General features: G+C 48.6%; 1 protein-coding gene across 5 annotated transcripts in view; it reads right to left on the bottom strand.

Moving 5' to 3' along the window:
- The window catches only part of HRH1 (histamine receptor H1), a 111,497-nt gene extending 86,470 nt beyond the window's left edge, over positions 1-25,027 (bottom strand). The window contains exons 1-2 of one of the 5 annotated variants that reach the window (XR_001882603.1): positions 24,955-25,027; positions 12,758-13,123 (exon numbers count right to left, since the gene is read on the bottom strand). The gene's annotated coding sequence lies outside the window, so the exon portion shown is untranslated. Of the gene's footprint in view, positions 1-12,757; positions 13,124-24,954 lie in introns of those variants that run through there. The other 4 variants (XR_001882604.1, XM_017858244.1, XM_017858245.1 and 1 more) reach the window with 4 other exon arrangements.

Genomic DNA, 25,027 nt, shown 5'->3' with positions numbered 1-25,027 from the left:
TTTTTTTTTTTTTTTTTTTTTAAGACAAAGTCTTGCACTATAGCCCAGGCTGGAATGCAGTGGCACAATCTCGGCTCACAGCAACCTCTGCCTCCTGGGTTCCAGCGATTCTCCAGCCTCGGCCTGCCAAGTAGCTGGGATTATAGGTGTGCGCCACCACGCCCAGCTAATTTTTGTATTTTTAGTAGAGACAGGTTTCGCCATGTTGGCCAGGCTGGTCTTGAACTCCTGACCTCAGGTGATCTGTCTGCCTCGGCCTCCCAATGTTCTGGGATTACAGGCGTGAGTCACCGTGCCCCGCCTGGCTGACTTTCTTCTGAAAAGAGGGATCATTAAAGGAACTGTGGACCTACTACATGCCAGGCAGTTTATGTGCACTATTTTACTTAATCCTGCCGACACCTCTAAAAAGTATGAATTCCTAACTCTCAGTTATAAGGGAGAAAGCTGAGGCTCTGAGAGGTGAAGTGATTTACCCAAGTCACTGTCTTAGCTCAGGTTCCCCAGACGCCACCCCAGAGACAAGGGACATATGAAGGAAGGGCTCTTGGAGAAAGCAGAAAGGGTCTGGGTGGTGAGTAAAATCCTGCGTCATCCTGCAGGAGGACCCTGAAGTGTAACTCACAGCTTGGAGTTGGCCCAACCAAGGCAAGAGAGGTGGGGTTTCATGCCCTTGGACTCAAAGGCCGCAGGGGGGTGGGGTGGAAGGTGGAAATTCTTGGGCATTTCTGAACTCTACACTTGCAGGCAAAATGGCTCCCAGCCTCACAGCTCCCCGCTTCAGAAAGATCACAGGTGCATGCCTTTGGAGGCAAAGGTACAGCCAGGTTGGAAGAGCTTTAGGCAGAATACTAACACTGTCACCTCCAGGCATTTAACGAGGAAATAAGGGACCTGGGATTTGAAACCACATTTGTCCCCAAAGCCCATCAAGTCCCCAGCCTCTTCAAGAAGGATCATCCATAGGCTAAGCTTGGCAGAAATTCCCAATGTGTGAGTCACAGGGGAAAGGATGATGAGCTAGAAAGAGAAGGAAAGGAGGGCTGTGCGCAGCAGTCAGAAGCTGGTGAGGGACCTGAACCCGGGCCCCAGAGGGGACAAGAGAGGAACAAAGTATGCATGGGATAGAGTGATGGGAGCTGAAGGACAATGACAGGGTTAGGCAAGCAGCACCCTCCCTCCATGGCCTGGATCTAAATGTCATCACACTACCTCTTCTCTGCTGCTGGAAGCTCTGGTTTGGGAGTGGATGAACCCAGATAACAGAGATGATGGCAGCCTTCATGCCTGTTGGGAAGAAACCCCACCGATGGAACTCTTGGACGAATCTCTTCAGAGGGAGGCGGGGTGGCAGCAAGAACACTCTGACTCCTGCCTTTGTGCCAAGTGAGAATCTGCTGTTTGGAGAGAGGCCATCAATAGTTGGTGAATCCCAGGTGACTGTGACCTGCTCCACATAGTCACTCAGCACAAAGGGTCTGCTCCGTGAGCAACTTAGTAAGCAAAGTGAATTCATTCCATCACACATTCATTCGTTCTGCATTGATTAATGCCGGGGATGTACTAGGCCAGCACTGTGTTGGGCACTGGAGGGAAGGGGGCTGGAAGCCTTAAGATAAATTGGACAAAATCTCTGCTCTCAAGGAGCTCAGCATCTGGCAGGGAAGATAGACACGGCAGGAATCACACCTCAGGGGGACGAGTGCTGTAGTGAGAGTTATGAATGTGAGTGCAGAAGCCCAGAGGGGAGGACACTCCTTCCCCCTGGAGGAAACGGGGATAATTCACGAATGAGGTGATGTTTGAGTTGGTTCTTGAGGGATGCACAAGAGTTCATCAGCAAAAGAATGAGGGAGGTACATTTCAAAGGTTACTTGGCTGATGGGTAGTAGGTCTGGGGTTGTAGTTGAGTCCTGGTTATGCGCTAGGCACTGCATGACACTATCTCTAGATTCCCATGCTATTAGTCTCTAAAATTACAAGCTTAACTTTATGTATATATGTATGTATGTATTTATTTATTTATTATTTAGATAGGGTCTCATTCAGTCGTCCAGGCTGGTCTTGAACTCCTGGGCCTCAAGAGATCCTCCCACCTTACTCAGCCTCCCAAAATGCTGGGATTATAGGAGTGAGCCACTGCACCTGACTACAACCTTAATTTTTTTTTTTTTTTTTTTTTTTTTGAGACAAGAGTTTCACTCCATCATTCAGGCTGGAGTGCAGTGGCACAATCTTGTCTCACCAAAGTCTCTGCTTCCCAGGTTTAAGCGATTCTCATGCCTCAGCCTCCCCAGTAGTTGGGATTACAGGTGTGTGCCATTATGCCCAGCTAATTTTTGTATTTTTCATAGAGACGGGGTTTCATCATGTTGGCCAGGCCGGTCTCAAACTCCTGAGCTCAAGTGATCCACCCACCTCGGCCTCCCAAAGTGCTGAGATTACCGGCGTGAGCCACCATGCTCAACCTACTATCTTAATTTTTAAAAGTAAAGTATGAGGCATCTCATTTGGAGTGAGATCGTCCTTTTCAAATTCTATTATTTTATTATTAGCAGCATGACTTTGGGCCTGGCAGAGAGGAGACATGCAACAGTCACTAATTTTTCCTCTCCCTTCCCTAATCCTGATTGGCTGTAGGCTTAGCCCGCCCATTTCCTGAGCCAACCAGAGACACTGGTCACCTTCAGGTCTGCTAGTGGGCCATACCTGGAGCAGTAGCCAGAGCCCTGGAGTTCACAGTGTGTGTTGGAGGGGTGGGTACCATTGGTGCCCAGCTGCTTCACAAATCCTCAGACTCCACCCCACCCCAAGTTAGCCTAGGAGAACGGTGCACAATGGGGCGGGGTGTACCACCTTCCTTGAGGCATCTGGAAATAGCGGGAGGGGGCGTTTTGGATTATCACAATGATATGGGGGGCACAACTGGCCTCTGGAGAAGAATTGTCCTTTATCTTGTCCACCTTTCAAATGTTCCCTGGACTATAGGTGAGTAGAAAATTTTTTTACAATTATCTGAGACCAGAGTCCATCATTCCATTTACCTGTAAACACAAAAACTCATTACATAGTTTTAATCTACTCTGAATTTTCTTTCTCTCTCTTTTTTTTTTTTTTTTTTGAGACAGGTTCTCACTCTGTCACCCAGGCTGGAGTGCAGTAGTACGATCTCACTGCAGTCTCAACCTCCCCGGGCCCAAGTGATCCTTCTACCTCAGCCTCCCGAGTAGCTGGGACTACAGGTGTGTACCACTATGCCTGGCTAATTTTGTATTTATTTATTTATTTATTTTAGAGAGACAGGGTTTTGCCATGTTGCCCAGGCTAGTCTAGAACTCCTGGGCTCAGACAATCTGCCCGCCTTGGCCTCCCAAAGTGCTAGGATTACAGGCGTGAGCCCGCATGCCCGGCCTATTCTGAATTTTCTAAGATTGCTCTGGTCATGTAACTTGAGGGAAGATGATACATGGTTTTGTTCAGGGCCTCACCATGGGTTGAGTCCCTTGTTGGTGTTTGAGTTATTGATTCGACGTATGTGTGTATCCATCTGCATTTGTAGCTCTGTGTTAACTTGATTCTAGATGTGGCTACAGGATCTGACTGCTTCAGAAAATCTTCCAATGTAGGCAGCCCAAGTACTTACATAGTGAAATATGTATTATTATTTTATTTTATTACAAATGGTTTTCCTTTTATTTCTCCTTTACTGTGTGGTTAGTGTATTAGTATTACGACTATTGTTTTTGGTATTTGTAGGTGGATTATATAATCTATTAACTGCATTTCAGGATGTGAAGAGGGCTTTGCAAACTATTTGTTATAAAAGGGACACTGGGTTTGAAGGATTCAGACCCATAGCATAAACTATACAACTGGGAGCCCATCCCACTCCCCCTGGGATACAGGCAGGATGGCCTAATGGTCAGGAGACAGAGTTTGGGAGCCAGAAAGACCGAAATCTGAAACCCAGCTCTATTGCTTACCAGCTAAATGACCTGGGGGTATCTGAATAATCTTGCTGATCCTTACCTTCCTCATCTGCAAAATGGGGATAAATACCTACTTCAAAGGGTTGAATGGCACAAGTTAAGTGGTCAGTAGCAGAAGCTGCTATTATCATTATTATTTTTGTTGTTATTTCTCTGAGGAATCCTCCCCAGCTGGGACCCTGAGACCTGACCAACCCTTAGTGTCCCAACCCCAGCCCTGCCCTCCCACTTCCTGTCTACTGTATCCTGGCTCAGCATCCTGTATCACCAAACACTGATGGGGAGAGGGGTCCTGATCCACATGAACCGTGAAAGCAAGACACCCCAAGTGGGAACCTGTTGGATCCAGGCCTGAATCCAGGGCCCATTCTTTTTTTTTGTTTTTGAGATGGAGTCTTGCTCTGTTGCCCAGGCTGGAGTGCAGTGGCACACTGCAAGCTCCGCCTCCCGGGTTCACATCATTCTCCTGCCTCAGCCTCCCAAAGTAGCTGGGACTACAGGCACCTGCCACCACGCCTGGCTAATTTTTTGTATTTTTTTTTTAGTAGAGATGGGGTTTCACCATATTAGCCAGGATGGTCTCTATCTCCTTACCTCATGATCCGCCCGCCTCGGCCTCCCAAAGTGCTGGGATTATAGGTGTGAGCCACTGCGCCCGGCCCCAGGGCCCATTGTTTCTTTACTAATGTTGCCCTGGGTAGAAGAGGTGGGGGCGGCGGCGGGGAGGGAGGGAGTCTATTGCCCAACAGCTACCCAGACCCGGCATTGGCTTCCAGCTTCTTTCCACCAGCACCGCTGGGGCCCTGGCATGCCCTGGGCTGAATCCCGAGGCTGTGGGGGCCAGCTGGGAGCAGCCTCCCAGGTTCCAGTCCCTGTGCACGAGGGGCACCCCCAGCCTTCAGAGCACTGGAGACAATTATCTTCCTCCAAGATTAAACATCCATGGACCTAACTCTCAACACGCCACCAGTTTTACAGTCACTGGTATATGAACTTTGGAGTGGAGATTGGGAGTTTTATTTGTTTTTTGTTTTTTAAGTCGTTCCTTTGCCTTTTCACCACAGAAGCTATGTTTTTCTCTTCTCAAAACAAGTCCATGTCAAAAGAAGTCCCAACAGGCACCATCTCCTGCCTTCTGGGCCTCTGCATTCAGAGACCCCAGAAAGACCTTAAGCCACACCTTTGACAATCAGAGGGAACCAGTTCTGATTCTTCCCATAAGGCTCTGGGAGTCAGCAGAGTTGCTGGCACTGAGAAGGCCTCTTGTACCTTTAGAAGACCTAGGGCTATCTCCTCACACCTCCTACCCTAGCTGAGTTATTAGAGATCCCCAGAAGGTAAGCCATGGAATCCGGTCTTGATCAAGTGCTAGCGGGTATTACTGAGATGATGCGCACATGATGCTTCCCTAAAGAGCTTCACAGTCTAGTTGGGGAGACAGTCACGTAACAGATAACTACAGTTCAATATGGTACATATTGATTGTGAGGTTTCTACTGGAGGTTGTGGGCCTTGAGGGTTGTGGGAATGGTCCACTAATTCTGCCTGGGCAAGATGTGAAGGCTTCTGAGAAGTTAACATTGGAATGGGGTATTGAAGGATGAGTAGGAGTTTTCCTAGGGCGGAACTAGATCTTCAAGCCCTACCCCTCACCCCTAGCCCTACAATTCTGGCGTGGTTATCCCATGCCTGAGTGGCATTCTTGCGGGAAGAGGAAATGAAGAAAGAACTGAGGCTGAAACACAACTCTTTACACCTGGAAGAATCTGTTTGGACTGAATCCTGACACACTGGCCTCCCCAAACTGTTTCTAAAACACAAAATCAGTATTTCTCTAAGTGAGTCCCACAGAAGATGAATTCATCAGGAAATTCCTCTATGTTATATGAAAAAAGGGACTCCAAGATCAAATAAATTCACAAACATTGAGTTAAGTCAAACAGATTTTACTGCAGGACTTCTCAGAGCCGTTAAGAGTAAAACAAAAACTGATTTTATATATTTTAATTTGTATATTTAAAATACATTTTTATAAAGGATAATCTAATAATAAATATCAAAAATATAATTATTAGCCGGGCGTGGTGGCGGGCACCTGTAGTCCCAGCTACTTGGACGCTGGGGCAGGAGAATGGTGTGAACCCGGGAGGCGGAGCTTTCAGTGAGCCAAGATCGTATCACTGCACTCCAGCCTGGGTGACAGAGCGAGACTCCGTCTCAAAAAACAAAACAAAACAAAACCCATATATATATATGTGTGTGTGTATATATATATGTGTGTATATATATATACTTATTATTTGACAGCTACCCTTTCTTGACTATTTCGTAATGTGCCAGACATGTGCTATGTATTATGTCAGTAATTATCATAACTTTATTTCATCAGCATGATCATTATTTCCATTTTACAGACAAGGAGAATGAATCAACCCAGGAACAGTTCATTTTCCAAGATCATACAGTAAATGGTGGAGCTGAGATTCAAAGCCAGGTACTGTCTGACCCAAACCTTTACTAAGTATGGCACCTTTACTAAGTATGGCAACTTTACTAAGTATGGCAAGTCCCTAAGAAGGGCATGTGATATTCAGCATTTCCAAGCTTATTCAGCCAGGGAACCTCTTCATCCAGGGCCCCACGGAGGGACTTTGGGAAACACTGCTTTAGTTTGCTCCCAGAAGATTCGCCAAAAGTCACAAAAGTATTTTCAAGGCCTTGCTTCTTTTTCTTCCCCTTCTCAGCTGGGTCTGGGGGTCCTGAGTCCCCAGGGGCTGGTATAGGCATGAGGAGGGGTTGCCAGGAGAGGTCGAGGTTCTAGCAAGCAGCTCCCACATTGTTCAGATCTAAATAGATGACTTCATGGGTCACATATGACCCACAGAGAGTTCCAATTTCTATTCTCAGTTCTAAATTGTTGCTTTAAGCTTATCTGCTGCGTGAGTGTTCAGCAGATGAAACAGAAAATGAATTCAGAATTCCTGAAGCCACTGCCTGCTTAGTAGGAGAAAGCAGGGGCCCTCTAAGGGCTGGGGCAGTCTGACCCAATGGGCCCACTGCCCAGACCCAGGCCTTATCTTTCCCACTTGGGCCCCTGCACCTCCACCCTGAGATCTCCAGACTCTCATTGCCACTCCCTCATTGCTGGCAGAGTGGTGTCTACATAAACAACATTGAAGCTGACACTGCCTTCCTCAGAATTCTTCACTGGTTCTCTAGTGCCCCGGCAAAAATCCAAAACACTTGGCCTGGTTTTCAAGGTCTTTGGAAATTGGGGAGACTGTGTCATCATTTTCCCTTTCTCAAGAGAACACAAATGAACAAACATAGGCTGTGACACAAGTGATACCACACAAGGTCTAGGTGCCCTGTTCTTGAAGATAAATCAGCTCATAGAAGCAGCCAAATAGCACCTACAAAATCCCCTGTGCAAATATATTTTCTCTGGAGACCATAACACGGAACAGAGAAAGAAGTTTTCCCCTTACTGAGTAAGCAAGCAAGTTGAGTTTAGATATCCTACTTCATCCTGCTTCCGATGAGACAACAGAGATAGGGACACGTGTTACCAAGGAACCCAGGGAGGTAATAAAAGGGGTTCAGACATCTTTTGAGAGCAGTCCCAGAGTTGGGGAAGTCCCTTCCTAGTCCTCTAAGACCCATGACACATGGTTATTCAGGGGTCCTGGACTGCTTGAAGAGTGAGAAGTTCATCGTTGCCAGGATGCCAGAGGCAGATGTCTCAATGCTTCTTGGCATTGCATGGGTTAGCCCAGTGCATTTCAGTCTGTAAGGCAGGAGCTTGTTAAAATGTAGATTCTGATTCTGCAGCTCCGGGGTAGAGCCTGGGACTCTGCATTTCTTAAAAAAAGCTCCTGAGTCACATTGGTGCAGCAGGGACCACTGCATGATGGGCAAGATCCCAGAGAATGAATGGGCAGTCAAAACCCTACAACCCTGGCCAGGCACCACAGCTTATGCCTGTAATCCCAGCACTTTGGGAGACCAAGATAGGTGGATCATTTGAGGTCAGGAGTTTGAGACCAGCCTGGCCAACATGGTGAAACCCTGTCTCTACTAAAAATGCAACATCAGCCAGGTGTGGTGGTGCACGCCTGTAGTCCTGGCTACTTGGGGGGCTGAGGCACGAGAATTGCTTGAACCCGGGTGTGGGAGGTTACACTGAGCTGAGATCGCGCCACTGCACTGCAGCCTGGGCGACAGAGTGAGCCTCTGTCTCAGAAAAAAAGAAAAAAGAAAAAAAAAGAAAAAACCCCAAAACCCTGTAACTCCTTTTAGTCTCCTGTTGTCCCTTAAGCAGACTCATTTCGATGAAGAGATTCTAGGTTAGAAAAAGACAGGGAGGTAGGCAATCCCTAACTATGAAAGGTCCTCCAACAATATGACCCTGCTTCTCTCTCTAGTTTGTTCATCTCCCACAACCCTGCCCTTAACCTTCACTTCATGCTTGACTTTAACCTATCTCCTCATGGCCTCCTGCACACACTATCCTTTTTCAGACCACTGTACTGTTCTCAACTATACCTCCTGCCTGAAAGCCCTTCTCACCTTACTTAACTGAATTAAATTCTATTCCTCTTTGAAATTTTCTTGGCATACCTCCTCCTCCAGGGGACTTTCCCAGGGTCTTCAGGCTGAGATAAGTGCTCCCTGCCAACTTCTGTGTGCTCGTAACCCTTGTGTTCATCTGACTATGATACTTACCTTGAATTCTGGCTCTGCCACTGACTGGCTGTGTGACTCTGAGATGTCCCTTCCCCTCTCTGTGCCTTGATCTCCTTATCTGTGGAACAGGATCATAGTGGACTCCTTGCCTACACTGCCTGTTCCGGGTCTGCCTTCCCCACCAGGCCACAGGTTCAAAAGCACGGAGCATGCCTTGTCCCCATTTATCTTCCCACTGCCCAGTGTGGGGTGTGGCACACAGTAGGTTCACAAATAAACGTGTGGCGAGCTTATCCAAAGCTGGCGACATCTCCTCCAAGGGAAGAGTTCAGCAGCCTCTTTCCATCTCTAAGAGAAATAACTTAATTTTATAAACAAAGCATGTTTGCAGTTTGCTTTTCTGCTTCCTTCTTTGTTCATGAGTTTTAAAAAGGCATGAAATGACAATCATGATACTACAGTCTGCAGGAGCTTGGCCTGGGCTAACTCATGGAAAGCAGCTCCAGTTTTCAACCCCTTGAACAGATCAAAACACTGAGACTCAGAGGGGTTATTCACCTGTCACACAGCTCATTCGTGGTGGCAGAGCAGGGATTCCAACTCAGCTCTGGGCTGCTCCAAGCCACCCTTCTGTTGAGTTCTGAGGCCTGCAAAGCTGGAATCTGCATTCCTAGTGAGGGAGGCGGGCCTAATAAGGGTTGTACACGGTGGGGAGGAGGAGACAGTAAGAGTTGCGGGACGGGGTCCCAGAGGGCTGGGGCATGGAGAAGGGGCATGGGACCCTTTTCTAAGTATGAGGTGTCAAAAATGGAACTAGTTATTGAAGGACACCTGGATGAGGAAGAGGAAGACCGGGTCCAAACCCGAACAGTTCTTGTCTGCAAGGCAGCAACTCACATGGATACTGAATCACAAAAGTAACCGGAAGGCTCATCAGCTTCGTCTTGATGGAGATGGGATGGGGAGCTTTATCAAAGGGAAATAGGATGTATTGCCTCTTGAAGAGTGCAGAGAGAAGAGCCAATGGACGAGGATTTCTAGAATGAGTCACATCTGGGCTCCAGCCTGCCCAAGCCTCATAGCGGGTGCTCCCTACCCCACACTCCCTGTAGGAACAAAGGCCCCAACCAGCCTTTGCCCCCTCCATTACTTTGTCTTCCCACCCCCACTCTGTGCTCTGAGCCCTCCCAGTTATAGTGAGCTGGATAAAGTGGGCCGGGGTGTGAGCGATGGAATGATGGCCCCTCCTCACTCCTCCGGGCCTCTCCTACTTCCCCCATCTCTTCGTTTCCATGACAGCAGTTGGCAATGAGGCATCTACTTCAAACTGCTGGCAGGGATGCCATGCAGGAGTCCAAGACATAGGCCTGGGGGTGAGGGAAGGGAGCTCCTATCCATTAAGCACCCACATATGGGTTATGTCTGACACTACATCCATCACCTCCCTTACTCCTCACCCCGACCAGGCGAGGAGCCCAGTATGATCCTATTCCACAGATGAGGAGACTGAGGCACAGAGAGAAGGGACGTGCTCAGAGTCACACAGACAATCAGTGGCAGAGCCATGATTCAAACTCAGATTCCTGCAGACCTCAAGCCCAGGCTTCTAATCACTACACCACCCTGCCCTGTGGCTAGGGGTCAGTTGTTCAGGCCTGAGCTCAGCTCCTTGCTGCAGGCCTGTGGGTAAATCCCTGCATTCCCCCAGGTTCTACAAAACGGGACTGGAAGTCCCATTGCTCTGCGGGGCTGTGGGGATTTAAATAAGTTGGAGAAAACCCCAGGCTCCTGGTTGGAGCTCAGTAAACGGGTCTCTCCCTTCATTTCCAACCAGAGAGACCTCATTCCTGGGTTCCTGGATGGGGCATGGCTAGGGGGTGCCCCAAATCCATGGGGCACACCCCATATTAGAGGAGTTCTTTACATACAGCCTGCTCCCCCCGTCCTCAGAGTTCTCACAGCAGGAGCACCTCTCATCATTGTGTGTCCGCTTTGTGCCAGGAGTCCTGCTAGGGCCCTGCATGCTCACTGCCACCCCAGGACGCAGACACAATGATTACACTCATGTTATAGATGAGGCAACCCACTGTGGCACCGTGCGGCAGGAGTGCCTGCGTCCACCGGGGTGACTGGGGGCAAGTGCATCAGAGAGATGTCCCTTACGCTCAGTCCTGCCTTTGAAACAGACCTGGAAGCTCTTTGCTTCTCACCACCTCCACGTTGTACCCCGGCCTAGGCCCCTGCCATCCTGGCTTGGACAGCACTGGCCTCCAGTAGGGTCCCCCGCTTCCTCTGTGCATCCACACATTCCATGGTATCCTTGCAGGCTGAGAACCCTGAGGCACTCAGTGTCTTCTGAATAAGAGCCGAGTCCTCCTAGTGGCCGACAATGCCCTCCATGTCTGGCCCTGTGACCTCTGACCTCATCTCCTACACTCACCCTCACTCACTGCACCCAGCCCCTCTGGTCTCCTCACTCTTTCTGGAACATTCCAAACCCCTTCTAGCTGGGCCTTGCTGTCCCCTTTGCCCAGAATGCTTTCCCCTGACATACAGGCATGCATGCTTCAATCCTCCCTTGACTCGAACGTTGCCCATCCCACCCTACGTAGAAGGACCCTTCCCATTCTTCCACATGCTGTTTGCTCATCTTTACCACTGCATTTCTCCTCACATCTTGATTCCTCTCCTGCATGTCCCTCTGCAGAAATGAAAGCCCTAAGAAGGCAGGCTCTCCCTCCTTGTTCATCCTTGTATCTCAGCACCCAGAACAATCCCTGACACCTATTGGGCAGAGAAAATATTAACTGTTGATAAATACTTGTCAAGTGAATGGGCAAGGCCTGCTGGGCCCCAAGCCTCCCTCTGAGGAAAGCTGAGCACGTGATGTCATGACCCCGTTACTGAGGACTGGACCGCCCATGAGCACCTGCCCAAACACAGTCATTCACAGGCTATTGACAGGCAGCCTACGGCAACATTTCCAGCCAAGTGCATACTGGCTGACTGAACTAAACAAATTCCCTCTTAGGAGGCTGAATGTGAAACATGCAGGGAGGTACCAGTTGATTGGGCTCAGGGGCAGAAATCAAAAACCGTGAGGCTGCACAAACCATGAACTACAGATGTCATGGGCCTGGAGAATCCGAGGACAGCAGATTTCACGGGCCTGGAGAATCCGGAGACAGCAGATGTCACAGGCTGGGAGAATCCAGGGGACAGCAGATGTCACAGGCCAGGAGAATCCAGGGGACAGCAGATGTCATGGGCCTGGAGAAGCCAGGGGACAGTAGATGTCATGGACCTAGAGAATCCAGGGACAGCAGATGTCATAGGCCTGGAGAAGCCAGGGGACAGCAGATGTCATGGACCTGGAGAATCCAGGGACAGCGGATGTCACGGGCCAGGAGAATCCAGGGGACAGATGTCATGGGCCGGGAGAATCCAGGGGACAGATGTCACGGGCCTGGAGAATCCAGGGACAGCAAGTCCAAGGGGCGCGAGGGGCTCGGGCACGGCTTAACAGCGGAACGCAGGGTCGAGAAGGGCAGGCAATGTCACAGGGCCTCGGAAAATCGGCGGGGACACGCAGATGTCAGCGGGCCTGGAGAGATACGGGGACAGCGAGAACGTCAGGGCGTGGAGCAATTGGCGAGCAGCAGTACGTCACAGGGCCAGGAAGAATCACAGGGGATGCAGCCGGCGTCATCGGGCGCGGGAGATATCCAGGGGACGCAAGCGGACGTCCATGGGGCCGGGAGAAATCAGGGACAGCGGACATCACGGGCCGGGAGAATCCAGGGGAGCAGCAGATGTCACTAGGCCTGGAAAATCGGGGGACAGGCAGACGTCAGCAGGGGCCGTGGAGAATCGGGCGGACAGGCAGAACGTCACGGGCCGGTGGGAATCGGTGGACAGCGAGCGACGTCACGTGGCCCGGGAGAATCCCAGGGGACACGGACGTCCACGGGCCCCGGGAGAATCCAGAACAGCGGACGTCCGGGCCGGGAGAATCCAGGGAGGCAGCGGACGTCACGGGCCCCTGGGAGAATCCAGGGGACAGCAGGATGTCACAGGCCTGGAAAATTGGGGGACAGCAGACGTCACGGGCATGGAGAATCGGCGGACAGCAGACGTCACGGGCCGGGAGAATCCAGGGGACAGTGGACGTCACGGGCCTGGAGAATCCAGGGGACAGCAGATGTCACGGGCCTGGAGAAGCCAGGGGACAGCAGATGCCATGGAACTAGAGAATCCAAGGGACAGCAGATGTCACAGCCTGGAGAATCCAGGCGACAGCAGATGTTGTGGGCCTGGAGAAGCCAGGGGACAGCAGATGTCATGGGCCTGGAGAATGCAGGGGACAGCAGATGTCACGGGCCTGGAGAAGCCAGGGGGCAGCAGATGTCACAGCCTGGAGAATCCAGGGGACAGTAGATGTCGCAGGCCTGGAGAAGCCAGAAAATAGAATGTAGGCCTCACCAGGGCAGGAATGCTTGTCCGTTCTGTTCTGCAGGAATCCCATGTGCCTAGAGAAGCACCTCATACACCGGAGGTGCTCAATAAATGTTGTTGAATGAACGGTGGAGTGGAGAAGAGAGGAGAGTTATTTCGTATGTGCATGAACTGGGGAACTTGGGAAGAGCATTTCTTCCCTTCTTGTCTTTCTTTTTCAGTAGCTTCATGGGGTAACAATTCACATATTTTAGCACTCACTCATGTTGTTACATATATTTTATCACAATTTAAAAATACCCCAGAATTCACTTGTTTTAAGTCTACAACTCAATGTTGTAGACTTGGGGTTTGTGCGGGCTGAGAAGGTGGGAGCATATGTGAGCAGTGATGAGGATGCACAAGATGTGTCTGGGAAGGGCTGGTTGCCTAGTGTGGAGGGCCCAGGGTGCAGAGATCCTATGGGTCCTGATTAGGGCCAAGATGCAGATCATCATAGTCCTGACCTCACAAGGTTGTCTAGGGGAGCAAAGGAAGCGACAAATATAAAGTTCTCAGCACAAAGCCCAACACACAGGAGATGCTCAATATGCACCATTATTCCCTTTCTCCGTGTTAAGCGATGCCAAGAAAACTTGGGAGGGCAATATTACAAACTAATAAGCACAGAAGCCGAGATCAGCTCCAAATTGCAGTGTTTTCAAAGTAACATTTAGTGCACAGATAGACACACAGCTCTGTGTCTGGGATGAAAGGAAGGAAAACGCATTCATCAGAAAAATGCTTGATTCCAGAGAGAGGTTTCTCCTAGTGACCAACGCAGAGAAAGCCCTCTGTATTCAGAGCTGGCACAGTGAGGTCACCATAACGATTCTTGGCACTGATGGGGCAACCCGGCCCAATGTCAGTTCCAAACCTTGAATGTTCAAATCCCTGAAACTTCCTCAAAGTTTGTACTTCAGTCTACAGAGCTAATTGTTCATTTGCTTTTTCTTCTCTTCTTGCATGTGCATAAAAAAACCCCTAAATCTCTGGGTATGAGGGAGCACTCAATATCAGAAACTCAAGGATTAGTTTTGGGACTCATTCCTGTTATCCAGCCTGGAACTCAGGAAAAAGGATATATGCCCGGTACCTAGAAATAGGCACTTTTGACCTTTATAGGTGGAGGGAATTAATGGATGATTGCAATGTGAGATAACAAGCAGAGAATGAGAAGGATTACAAAATGCTGGGCTATTGCCCCAAATGTTTCAGGCAGCTAGCATCACACCTTGATGGGCTTTGCGGCACAGTGTAAAGGAGTCAAGGATCTCCATTTCAACTTTGCTACTTATGAGCTGTGTGACTTTAGGTGAGTCACTTAGCCTCTCTGAGACTCTTAGCACTGTGCTTTCTCATATGAGAATGTCACATCCTGCTTTGTTGTTACTGGCCTAGCAGCTGTCTTCTTCACTTCTGTCACCTGTAAGGGCAGCAGCTGTGTCTTTACAGCATCCCCACCGCACAGTAGGCACATGATCACCATGAACAGACTCCAACTCCTGTTTTACCTTCCTGCACCTTGCTGCTGGGACCCTTCCCTGTTGGGTGTGGCAAGCAGTTCAAGTTCATTTGGTTCAGCACCAAGAAATTCAGTGAGAACTTTTTCTTCGGTGGGTCACTGCTCAAAAGGCCTGCATCTGCCTCTGACCCGGGAGTGAACTGCACTGCTGTTTCTGTTTCCAGCTGATTCAAGGACTCAGTAAAGGAAGTAGGGTTGACAGAATGGGTTCCATTGAATTGGAGAAGCTATACATTTTCTATTTCTGCAAGAACTGGAGTAATTTCTATTAATATCCAGTTATCAGAATGCTCAACACCATCTACATCTGTAGCCCTACGTGGCAGAGAAAAAGTAGGCATGCAGGAGGAAATAGTTTATCTTTGTGTACAAGATTTTTAGAAAAACAAAACAAAAAAACACCATCAATTTCCATCTCTCGAGGAGTTTCCAGCCTGGTGGTAGATACAGGTAAACCAGGTATTTACTTTACATCCTGATGAGTGCATGGTGTCATGGAAGCATCTAACCCAGCCTGGGGGATAAGGATTTAAATGAAAGAAGCAACACTGTCGCTCAATCCATCCCTTCCTTCTTCACGCCCACCCTATCACATCTCCTTTCCTTGCTTTGCACAGAACATTCCTTTGGCCCCTGCCCCCCTTGAGCATCTTAATTACTTCCTGTTAACTTCTCTGTCACTGTCTAAGGCATGGCCAGCCCTGGCCGTGTGCTCCTTCTGGAGCATCCCTTTCTACCTCTGTGCCTTGGCTCAGGCCATCCCCTATACCTGGCTGTCTTCCCTCCACATCTTTACCCATTGATCCCTTATGTTTCAAAGTCCTGCTCATTCATTCATTCATTCATTCAACAAGTATCTCCAGAGGGTGCACTATGTTCCTCACACATCGATGGATACCAGGGATATGGAGGGAAATCAGTTACAGCCTATGTCCTCAAACTGTTCACAGCCACGGGGGGACCGATGGTGACAATAAGGACATGTATGGAAGATGTGAGTCGGGGGGTGCTGTAAGGCCAGAGAAGGATCCTAATTCAGCCTTAGGGGTGGGGGGTGTTCAGGGAAGACTTCCTGAAAGAGAATGCCTCTGAGTCCTGAAGAATGAGGTGAAAAGAGAGAGAGGTGTATATAAATACATGAGAACACATATAATCATAGGCATCAATGTGACCTATGATTATATGTGTTCACATGTACTTATATGCTAATGTAATAACTAGTGTTTATTGGATGCTACTAGGAGCAGCACTGGACTAGCACATTTGACATATCAACTTTATAGGGGTGAGGACTATTATCATTCCCATTTCACAGATGAGGAAGTTGAGGCACAGAGAAATTCAGAACTTGCTCCTGGTCATACAGTGACTAAGTGGTAGAGCTCGGGTTCAAACTCATTGTAGCCTCCAAGCTCATGTTTTGACCACTGTGCTCTGCCTTCTGAGACTGGCCAGGTCATTCTGCCACTTGCTCTTGTCCAATGCATTTATCACGGACATCTTTCCAGATGGTACAATTCAGGTTTCCTTCTATTTAATGGCTGCAGAGGATGTCACTGGATTTTGAGCAGGAAAGTGAAACGGTCAGATCTGTCCCTGGGAAAGGGACCTCTGGGGATAGGAGGGGGCTGCCTGGAGATAGAGAAGCCTGTGTTGGGCATGCAGAAGGAGGAGGAGGCCTACGTTGAGGCTGGGATGGGGAGATGCACAGTGGGGAGGACCTTGGGAAACATGGCGGTGCAGCGGGATGCAGCAGTGACCACCTCTAAGGTGATCAGAAGGGCAAGAAGGCAGTGGGGGAGGCTGTCTCAGGATCTCCTTCCCAGCTAGACCTCTTCCAGGTCTGCACGTTTTAATTCCCCCTAAGCATGCTCCAGCTAGCACTTCCAATTAAGAGCAAGTGAGCAGCAGCTTCAGCTCCACTAAGATGTGCAGATGTGGTGGTGCCTGTGGAATTCTTAATTCTTTGAATAATCTTTGCCTAGGAGGGTCACATCTATTTTACAAAAAACAAAACAAAACCCAAGAATAACCACAAATTACCCAAGACACTGCTTTAACCCTGCCTCCTCATAACAGCCCATCCAGCCTCACCACACACAGCCACCTGTCCAGTCCTAAGCATGGACTCCACACCTGTCTCAATCTATCTGTTTCTCTCCGTGGCCACTGCCAGTCCAAGTGGCTCTCCTCTCCCATCTGGATGACAGCAGTACCCTCGTTCCTAGTCTCCCCAGTCACACTCTAGCATAAGTTACTCCATGGCTCTAGCCTCAGTTGTCTCATCTATAAAACGGGCACATGAATGTGCATCTCGTAGAGCTGTTGAGGACTAGGTGACATCACAAATGGAAAGCCCTGGAGTGCTTTCTCAACAGATAGTAGTTCATCAGTCATCAGGACAGGAGGGTCAGAAAGGTCAGGGACTCTATTTCTCCCATACCCTGCTGGTCCAGATAATAGCAGATGCTAAGGACCTCTGGATCACCCCAACCCCCTTGCCCGCACTCGCCCACCAAGGAGAAGAAAATGCTTCTTGCCCATTCCTCATATATCCTGCCATTCAATAGGAGCATCATCACCTTATAACCCAGGTTTCTCTCCAGCTCCTCATTGGCTCCTCCCCTGGTTCCCTGCATGGTGACCATATCTATGAGTGAATCTGAGAGATGAAATAGGTTAAGTATAACTCAGCCCCTTCTTTTGGGAGCCAGTGTGCCTGCAGGGAGCATGCGTCCTTTCCACTCTCTCCCAGGAAGGACAGGGAGGGGCCACCCCCTGTAGAGCCCAGCACTGCCTGTACCTGAGTAGGCAACTCAGCCCATCCTGGCCTTCAGCGTTTGCAAGCCCACATGCTCCACTGTCACTCTGATTAGTAATAACCATGACATTTTGTTCTCTGGCTGCCTGGTCTTGCCTTTTGTCTTCATTCTCTGTTGGTACAGAGCTCAGGCTGGGCAGAGGAGTGCTATTTATCAGCCCTTCCCACCGCCACCTACAGGAGAGACCAGTGGGAGAAAACTCCATCTTGAGTTCCTGACTTGTTAATGGAGGTTTTCAAGGCTTGGTGAAACCCAGTGCTGTGAGAATCAATCAATAAACAACTGAAAAATATTTACTGAGCTCCTGATACAACAGGGAAAATAACTTATCCTTGCCCAGTGTTTCTTACCACTTTCAAGATGCCTGGAAAGCCGTTCCATTCAAAGGTCTGTGAGTGCCATGCGCTGTGTTATGAATGCAGACCCTACCAGAGGCCCATGTTAGGCTCATCAGGGTGGCCCCACCACTCAAGCAGCCAGACGCCAAGGACAGAGGAAAGAAAACCAGGCTTCCAATATGAGCCTGAGATCAACAATCACATCCACACACTCTCCAGACCACAGGTGTGGGCTGGTGGTGGAACTGTGCCTCACCTGGGCCAAGGGCAAGGGGCAGCAGGATGTACTTATTTAATGATGATTAGTGATTCTCTCCAGGAACAAAGAAAAGCTAGCAAGTAAATAAAAGGAACACTCTTGAAAGAGCAAACCAAGTGAAAATTGCCTGGAAAAGTTTGAAAGAGATGGAAAAAGAAGGGAAAGTAGATGCCTTTGCTAGCATTAAAATACAACTTTTACAAACAATCATCAAACCAGCATGGCACAGATCTCCAGTCCTCCTCCTGTGCTCTGTGCCCATGAACCACATCAAAGGCTCTCTTGCTGTCTACCCACTTCTGATTGGGTTTGGCCACAGGCAGGGCAGGAGGAGAATGACATTGAGTGTTTATTCCCTTCTCTTGCCCCTCCAAACTTGGAGGCAGAAACAACTCTCCTCTTCCCATCGATACCCTAGGGTACTACACTATCCTATGTTAGTTCCCCAGATCACAAAGTCTATACAAGGTAACAGGCTCTTTATCAAAACCTTTCTCAATCACCCAGTTGGGATGTGCCCTCTGTTTTTTGCCATGGCCCTGTCTGATAGTCAACTATTAGATCAGCTGACGGTTCAACAGTTCAGAACAGACAGCTCAGAAAGAGATCTGCTGTCAATGACTGGGTTTCCAGGTTACATGCCCTGAGGCCCAAGATACAGAACTGTGCAAATGGTGTTCCCTGGAGTTGAGTGTGATTTGGTAGTTCTGCCTCCAAATATACATTGTAATTTAGTGCTGCTGCAGGTGATGTAGGAAAGAAAGGTGGGAAGGAAAGGAAGAAAGATTTAATAAACAGGGAGGGGAACAGGATGAGGACCATTGGTTAAGTATGTGAGAAGGAAAATTAATTTAGACTTTTATCTTTCTTCAAAACCCAAATAGGTTAGAGAGTGGTAATGTAGTCTAAAATATGAAACCATTAAACTGATGACAATGAGAAACCTTGTTTTCCCATCTGAATAATAGGAATAATATAACTACCTCATAGCATTGTTATGGGAGTTAAGAGAGATGATCCAAGTTAGGACAGTGCCTGGCACTTTATTAAAAAGAGAACTGAGGCAAGATTCCAGCTGAGAAACTTGCTTAAATCTAGTTATCCTGGGGGTGGGGAAAAGATGAATTGGCAGAAAGGGGCATAGTCCTTAGGTCCTAATATGGAGATTCCACAAAAACTGATAACGTGACAGAGAAGGAGAGCCTGACCTAAAAACTGGCACAGGAATGGTCAATGGAATCTGATTGTCCCTCAATCTGTGGCCGCCAGGGAATAACAATATACAGGTATATTGCCTGCAGCGGCTGCAATTTTAGAAGCAGATGGAGACTTCAGCAGATATTAAGGTTTCACCCTAGGCTGAGTCCCTTTCAGCTGGATGTCTGGTTAGAAGAACTCTCATCCAGAGGCCAAGGTTGGGCTCTCCCCATGGCACTCAGGACAGAGGTTAGCAGTCTCTGTTTACTTCCACCAGAGGCAGGCTGAGACTCAGATTGGTGGCAAGTTCCTCCTTCAAAACTGGCTTTTCTCCCTACCCTCCACGTTAGCATCAATCCACTGGGGGCCTCACTGGGGAGTTTCATTGAATCCTCAAGGAAGAACAACACCCATCTTGTGCAATCTCTTCCAGAGAACAGAGAAGTGGGAATCTTGCCTGCATCATTTTGTAAGGCCAACATAACCTTGATACCAAAGCCTGAAAAGTAAGCATGAGAAAGGAAATCACTGGTAAATATCACTCATGAACTCATTATTTTAAAATACTAAACAAAAGGGTTTGTAAATATGAGCTGGCAATAAAGATGCTACAGCATGACTCAAATTGGGTTCATTCCAGAAATGCAAAAGTCGATGTCATGCATCATGTTAACAGATTGAAAAAGAAAAATCATGTGACCATCTGGGCAGATGCAGAACAAGCATCTGTTAAAACTCTATTTCCATTTATAACTAAAAATAAAAGAAACACTCAGCAAACTGGGAATAGAAAGGAACTTCTTTAATCTGATAGAGAGTATCTACCAAAAACCTAGAGTAAACATGATACTTCATTATCAAATGTGGACAGCTCTTCCATAAGAGTTGCAAAAGGCAAGATGTCCACTGTCTTTTTGTTTTGTTTTGTTTTTTGAGATGGAGTCTCACTCTGTCACCCAGGCTGGAGAGCAGTGGTGCAATCTCGGTTCACTGCAATCTCTGCCTCCCAGGTTCAAGTGATTCTCCTGCCTCAGCCTCCCAAGTAGCTGGGACTACAGGCATGCACCACCATGCCTGGCTAATTTTTGTATTTTTAGTGGAGATGGGATTTTGCTATATTGGCCAGGCCAGTCTCAAACTCCCGACCTCAGATGATCCACCCACCTCGGCCTCTCAAAGTGTTGGGATTACAGGTGTGAGTCACTGCGCCTGGCCATTTCTTTAATTCATTATTGTACTAAGGTCTTAGACGGACAGTAAAGCAAGAATAAAAAGGAAAGAATAAAAGGCTTAGAAAGGAAGAAACAAAACTGTTATTTGTACCTCTTACAATTGTATATGGTGTTTTCAAAAGAATCTACAAATACATTTTTTTAAATAGTAAGTGAGTTTAACAAGATTTCTGGATACAAAATCAATATGCAAAAGGCAAGCATATTTCTCCAATAAGTAACCAACTAATTTATCTATCAAAAATGTATAACAGCATACAAATTATCAAATAATAGAAATATATATATATATAACAAAATATATAAAAGACACCAAAGGAAAATTAGGAAACCATGCCATGAGATGTTAAAGATGTTAAAAATATCCTAAATAAGTAGAGAGATACCATGTTCATGGAAGACTAAATACTACACCTTCTACCCTCTAGAGGGCAATGGAAAGCTCAGTGTAACAGCTGGTATTTAGAAATCAGAGCAACCTGGATTTATATTCCAATTTCTGCTGCTTCTAAACTCTGTAACTTATTTCACCAACCCCTCTGAACCTGTTTCTTCTCTTATAAAACATGGATAATAATTTCTGTCTACTTGTTAGAAGTCAACCAGTAAGAAAGCTCTTTGCAGAGTGCTGTATAAATACAGGACATTCTTACAACTAGTATTTTTGTCTCTTGTTGGTCCAAGGGTAGGTAAAAAATTAAATGTCCCAGACTAAGCCAACTTGCTTGCTTATGCCCATCTATTTACCATCAGGGGCATTGCTGACTGTTTATTCTGTTCTTAACATTTCTTCATTCAGTCCTCACAGCAACCTGTAAGGTGGGTGCTATATTAGCCCCATTTTACAAATGAGAAAGCTGAGGCCCAATTAAGCAATTTGTCATTCACATATTCATCCATTCCGTAGACATTCACGAATACCTTCTATGTGCTAGGAGCTGTGAATGTCCTGGTGAATAAGACAGATGTGCTCCCTGCTCTATTAGAGCTGACAATATGGTTGGAAAGACAGCCAGAAATCACACCTCAGCGAATACATTGGCAGAACTAAGATTCAAACTCAGGTCTGTTGGACATTGGAGTCTGTGCTTTTAAGTACTCCCTGGGGGCAGCTTCCTCAACCTCTTCTGCTCATTCCTCTGTTGGGATGTGATAGTTTCTAACAGGCATTCTGCTGGCAACAGCAAGTTTCAATGGCCCTCGCCATCCAAGCTGCTGCACAAATTGAGAGCTGTCAGCTTCGATCTTGGCCCATGTGATCCCCCTGCATTATCACTGAAGAATTACAGCAGGGAGGATGAACACATAAAAGAGGCAAGGCATCCTGGCCCCCCCTCCGACAGCATCAGCAGCATTGTTCCCGAAGAGTGTGTGTCTGAGTCCTCTACAACCATTAATGACAGAAGTGAGTCACTTATAAATGAGATATGGGAGCTTTATTATAATTACATCCCGAGATTCAGAAATGCTCAGCATCACTGTTAAAAGGAGGGCAGCAGGTGACTGGGGCTTGAATGATCCTCTGCCAGGTACATCTTTCAGATAAAACATCTTGGATCAGGAGCAATTATAGGTAATTCCCAGCCTGAATGCTAATAAGAATTACTTACAATTTCATGTAATTCTTTGCCATTTATACCATCTGCTTTTTTCCTTCTTTTCTCCACATTTCCATCCTGGCATTGATCCTGAGAAACAGATACTGGCAAATAGAACTAACGGCCATTTCGCAGATAAGGAAGCTGATGGCCAAGGTCTCTCGGTTCTAAGGGCAAGAGCTGGGGTTCCAACCCTAAGCGTTCTGTCCCTCTAGAAAACATGCGATTGAAAACTCTCCCAAATCCATGCTCCTCAGAAGAAAGCCAGAGCACAAACTTCAAGCTGCACTGTGTAGCAGCAATATCATCCACACTAGTGACACTCGTGGCAATGGCCAGTGTCTGCTGAGTGCCTAGCAGAGTGTCAGAAGTTCATACAGGTCCACACTGAGACTTCAAGTTTCAGGCTATTTAAAGCTTGAGACTGCAGTAAGACTTTGGGGGCACACACTATATCTAACCAGACTTACTCTCACTTTACAGATGAGAAAGCAAGAGGCCTGCAGAAGCTGGGCAATTTGCAGGTGGCAGAGCCAGGATACAGAGCTGGGATTGTTTGACCTTACTAGCAACAACAACAATGGACTCTTACCACTTTTAGGTGTTACACTGCACCACGGAAGTGCTTTATTCACATGAACACACCTAATTCTCTTACCAACCCAGTGAGGAAGGTGTCAGGAATACCTCCATTCTAAAAATGGGGAAACCAAGGAACGGAGATATGTAGCAACTTGACCAAGGCCACAAAACTCATAAGCAACAGTGCTGGGATTTCAACCCAGGCAGGTGAGCTCCAGAATCCCACAATCTTGATGTCTTTGCTGTTTTCTCTGCTAAGGAAAAGCCAGGCACTCCTTCATTGTGAAGAGGAAAGTGCCAACACAGAATTCTGAGAGAGTCGAAGAGGAGGAGGCTCACATATAAGTCCCTCCTCCCTTGGACACTCAGCTGAGGACTAGGAAGGACCATTCCCAGCCCTGCATTGGCCAAACCACTCTGGGTTGCAGGGTCTCTTGGCAGGCAGCTCCGGCCTCCACCTAGCTCTGAAATCATGGACAGGCAGCGCCTGCCCATCTCCTGCCTCCACGGGATTCTCTTTCACATTTGAAAACAAAAACAATGCCAGGCATCCCCTGCCCTTCTCCATAGATTCTCCCCACACCAGGAGAAATGCCTGAATCACACTCGGGGATTTACATGGGGTTGTCCGGGATTCCTGTGAACAGCGGACCTGCTGCCTGGCTTTTTTCTATTCATCTCTGCTGCTGCCAGACACAAGCACTGAAGGACCTAAGGTCCCATCTGCCACCTGAGTTTCATTCAAAATCTAGAGGGAGTCAGGCAAGATGGGTGTTCAAACCCCAACTCTGCCAGAGACCAGCTGGGCAATCTCAAGCAAGTTAACCTCTCTGAGCCTCAGTAGACTATCTGTTCAATAACAGTACTTACCTTGCAAGAATGCTGTGAGTATTAAGTGGGATAATGCATAACGATACTCTCATGTGTCCACCCTCCCTCTCTCCCAGTCTCTGCCGGTTTTCTGGCTGCCTCCAAGACTCTTCCCATAAGACCCTCAATTCCCCTCTCCTTCATGCTCCAGGGACACACTCCGTCTGTGCTCCTGTCACAGGTTTCTGGCCCCTCAGTCATAAAATGAGTTATTCAGGCACCTTCCAGCCTGTGAACCTTGCTCACCAGGACTCCCAGCCTGCCTTGTTCGGTCTGCTCCAGGCTGAGGCGGGAGCCCTCTGCCGGAGGACAGCCACTCTGCCTGGAACATCTCTGCACTACCAGCTCCAGGCAAGCGGACACCTCAGAGGGATCAGGGAATTAGGAGGGAAGAGGTGGGATCTTCACGGAGGACTGGGGGCTGGGGGGTGGGGTAACAGAGAGGGAGACGTGACTTCCTTGAGGAGCTGCCGTACTCCAGCTCCTGCTCCTGACTTCCTGGGCTCCTTCCAGAAAAACTGAGAGCAACTTCTAGACTCTGATCTCTGAAAGAGCAGCCCCGATGCTCTTCTGTCACCAGAATCCACTCCCTGGCCATAACATCCACTCATTTTCCCAAAGCATCCTCCTCCAACAGAGGAGGATGTACCTCCTCGGTACAACGAGGAGGAGGTGATCCGCCCCTTGCTCCACACCTCCGGCTGCAGCCAAACTGCAGGAGAAGGGCGGGTGGTGGTCCGCACACTTCCTACCCCCGACTCCAGGTGACGCTGAGCCTGGGGCTTACCTCATGAAGTCTAGTGATTTGGATGAGGCTGACTCCGAGCAAAACCATGACTCTCTCCCCTTAACTAGCTGGTGCTCCTGGGCACAACTTTTCCTCCCCGAGCCTCAGTTTTCTCCTCTGTAAATGAGTATAACAATATTGCAACAGATAATGGATGCCCAAAGCCTGGCACAGAAAACGCACTCAACCGATGGGCTGGCACTACGGTTAGCAGCAAATTCAGACCCTGGGGAGGCTCAAAGAAAACGAGACTCCCCCTCTGCGCGCCGGAGCCCAAAGACAGACGCTCAGGGCGCGCACCCTGCCCAAGCCCGGGGAAGCTAAAGGTGTCTGCGCGTCGAGTGCTGGGGTCACAATGTGGAGGGGGAGCGATGTCCCCGAGCAAGCCGCGCTCCGCCACCCTCCCCAGGCCATCCGAGTCGCTAGGGTACCCAAGCGCGCCCATCTCAAGCCTCCGGCTCCGAGGGTCCCGGCCGCCCTGCAGGGATGCCCGGATCCCAATCTGGTCAGCGCGGAGCCTCGCCCAGCCGCGGCGGCCCCGCTCCCGCCCAAGCCCGCGCCCCGCTGCGACTCACCGGCGCCGGCTCCGGGGAAAGTTTGGTGGCGCGGTGGCAGCGGCGGCCAGGCTGCTGGGTGTGCCGCGGGGGC

This window comes from Rhinopithecus bieti, unplaced genomic scaffold (assembly GCF_001698545.2).
Source record: "Rhinopithecus bieti isolate Rb0 unplaced genomic scaffold, ASM169854v2 scaffold_48368, whole genome shotgun sequence".
NCBI classification, from domain to species: Eukaryota; Metazoa; Chordata; class Mammalia; order Primates; family Cercopithecidae; genus Rhinopithecus; species Rhinopithecus bieti.
This window is presented reverse-complemented; position numbering and strand designations above follow the sequence as displayed.